Below are 3,095 nucleotides of genomic sequence, written 5' to 3' on the forward strand. Positions count from 1 at the left end.
CTAACTTTATTGGATCTTCTGCATAAAATTCAACAATATACAGTTCCAAGTTAAAATGATAAAATCCAGTGACATTGCAAAATGTCGCAACCTGACAACACTGAAACATCCTGGCATTCCTGCTAATCATAATGTTACATCTGTTTTATATGTTTTAGGTGTCAGTGCGACAACTGTAACAACATGGACACTGTAGCCGAGAGTGTGTGCTGTCGGGAAATCCCCGCTGTCACCAGGACCATGGAGGAAGATGGTGTCCACAGCTGCATAATCGACCATACCGGCTTCCGATCTGGCTGTCTAGACATCTGGGTGCTGCGTATAGCATACTATGGATACAGGCAACATTATGGCCATCTCCAGCAAGAGGGCAATGAGTAAGCCTTACAAACACTATTTACAATACAGTATATTACTAGTATATAAATGTATCAGTTGATATGATGTCATGACATGGTTATGTCATGACAACAGTATGCCTGCAGACAACAGCATGTTGCCTGCAGGGAAGTTTCCAATGCTCGGTTGACTCTGCCACTTAGTTGCCTGCAGACAGGAGTCACATGTTTGGTGGATCGTAAGTAGTGTTCCAGTGGTTGTCCAAACTTGACGGATGTCGACGCTGCCGCAAGATGGACAGTGGCACCACTGTAGCAGTTTCCCGAGGCTGGAGCCAAAGACGATGTATTTGGGTTCCTTGTGGCAGATCTCATCCCCAAATGCTTCCCGACTTTCTGACAGATCTGACTTGTCAGAAGAATCAGCCGCTGAGATGGGGCTACTGGGTTCCCAGTCTGAGGAGCCTGATACTGATGGTGGTGCAGCTGGACTGCTGGACGGCGCGTCTTCCAGTTGGTGTTGCTCCAGCTTTGACGCCTGGCTGCTGCTGCTGCTGCTAGAGGCAGCCTGTGGTGGCTGGTCAGGTGTAGCTGGGTCTCTGGTGCCATGGACTTTCAGCTTTCTCTGCCTCCCTGGTACTGGTAGACTTGCAGTCAGCATCTCGGGCATCACCTGGCATGCTGGAAATGAAATGATCAATGGAATACTATATTGTGTTTATATAAAACCACAAATCTATGTTGATCTGTTGCTTACTATTTAGAGTTAACAAACTCAACATTGTGGAGGAAACTTCTGTGTAGCAATGCAGTGGGAGTCACCGACTCATGAAGGAGACACAGGATGAGCAGGAGTTCTGATGTCAAACACTGGTATTTAATACAAGCATCGGCCGGAGAAATTCACATCACAAGTCACACAGTCAAAAGTTCTGACTGCTCAGGTGGGTTGCCATGTCAATTCTGAATCTCTTCTCATCTTGGCAGACCTTTAATTAGTTTCACTCAGAGTCAACCCCCATATTGGAGAAAGCATCTGTGAACACCTGGGGGGCACTGAATCACTTTATCTGACTCTATGGCTCCTATGACCGAGAGTTGACCGGTCATAAAACTGGTAACAGCTGACTGTTCCCACTCCTTAAGACAGATAACAGACTTCGGCTTGGTCGTAAAACGTCAACAGGCCGAAAGGTCAAATATCTTAGGAGTAAGGAGAATTATTCTTTGACACTTAGGAGTAAAGACAAAATTAATCCCTCACAAACATTAGAAGGAATATCCCGTACTGTAATACAGTATTATATGACACACTCGCTCATCCTGTCAAACTGTTGTGTTTTTTTTTTTTAGGAACTGATTAAACTTCGATTTAATAGTGCAGTACTATTAACCAATCAATAGTGGCATTACCCTTTGACTGTGTCTTTGTTTTTGTGAGTTGTTTCCCAGTCTGTGTCTTGATGCTGACAGTAGCTGTTGGAGTCCAGTCTGTCTGGCAGGCCTGATCTTGACTCTGTCGTTCCTGCCAGGTGAAAACATAAATTTCATAGTGTGATGTTGTAAAATATTTTCGAGGGGTTAGAAGTTCTAGACAATATTATCATGGTAAACATGTACCCTACAGTAATGCTTAGCTAGAGCCAATGCATATGTAAGTCAATATCATGCCTGACTAGCAACTTTCTACACTAATTATATTTAGCAGACTGGTTTGCCGGTTGCATGTTTGGTGTTTGGAACAAGACTAATGCTAAGCTTTTTGTTTTACATAACAAGTGTAAGAAGGTGTGCATATTACAAAGAAGGTTTTTTTTCATGTGTCCACTGTGTGTGCCGTGCCAGTCATGATAACGTGCAAGGTAAAACCAGCTAATGTGCTCATCTAAAACAAAACCTGGGGGCAATCACAAACCTGTTCCGGTGCCATGTCTGTGTCAGTGGCCATCTCCATTGATTCCTCTGTGGAAGCAAAACTGCTACTCTCCACTACTGATTCTGCCAGGAGTTCTTCTACTTTCTGCAAATGTACACAATATGAAATGGATTACAAAATTATTCAAAACAGTATAGGCCTACACCTTGCTCATACCATTTCAACAATAATAATTCAGGAGACTACTAGCCACCGAAATTAAATCCTGATTTAACATCAACAAATTAGGCCTAACAACTTTACCCGCTTTCTCTCTCTCATTGCAAATGCAGATCGAGCCGGTCTTGATGTTGATGTTGAAAGTTGTCCCACAGCTGAAGTCCCAACTCTGGGGAAAACAGTTGGAATTGCTGCCTTCTTCAGGATCAAGGTCCTCTTTGTCGCAATGCCCATCTGCGCTCGTAGTAGAGCACTTTCATCAAAGGAGTCCCTTGTGAAGTGTTCACTGCACAGAACACTGTATTTGGCTCCCAGTCCTTCCTGGTTCTCTGTACTTGCTTTGCCCATGCCTTTGACAGATCTGTAGAAATAAAATAAATCCAACCATTTATAGTCAAAAGATAAGTTCTCTATTCTATAGGTAATCTATTATGACATCATTAACATGGCCATGGAAGTCAATTTAGTTGAGGACAGTATTTTGTCATAGATCTAGACAAGGGTGTAACTTTGGTTTGAGAAGTGGGGGGGACACAAAACAATGAAAAATGTTCTCGATTTAATTCCATTTCCTGCCTTTCTACAAATATATTAGGGACTATAGTGTTAACAAATCCAAGAAAAATGTGTAGTGTACATAATGAGTGTGCACACTTATTTAG

At 42.7% G+C, this 3,095-nt stretch overlaps 1 long non-coding RNA gene across 1 annotated transcript; it reads right to left on the minus strand.

Annotated features, from left to right (window-relative positions):
- Positions 1-1,757: 1,757 nt before the first annotated feature.
- LOC139433367 (uncharacterized) lies at positions 1,758-2,666 on the minus strand. The gene is made up of 3 exons (XR_011642873.1): positions 2,518-2,666; positions 2,254-2,358; positions 1,758-1,863 (listed from the first exon to the last, which is right to left on the minus strand). It is a non-coding gene; the product is annotated as an uncharacterized lncRNA (long non-coding RNA).
- Positions 2,667-3,095: the final 429 nt, after the last annotated feature.

The sequence above is a fragment of the Pseudochaenichthys georgianus genome, chromosome 3 (assembly GCF_902827115.2).
Source record: "Pseudochaenichthys georgianus chromosome 3, fPseGeo1.2, whole genome shotgun sequence".
Lineage (NCBI taxonomy): Eukaryota > Metazoa > Chordata > Actinopteri > Perciformes > Channichthyidae > Pseudochaenichthys > Pseudochaenichthys georgianus.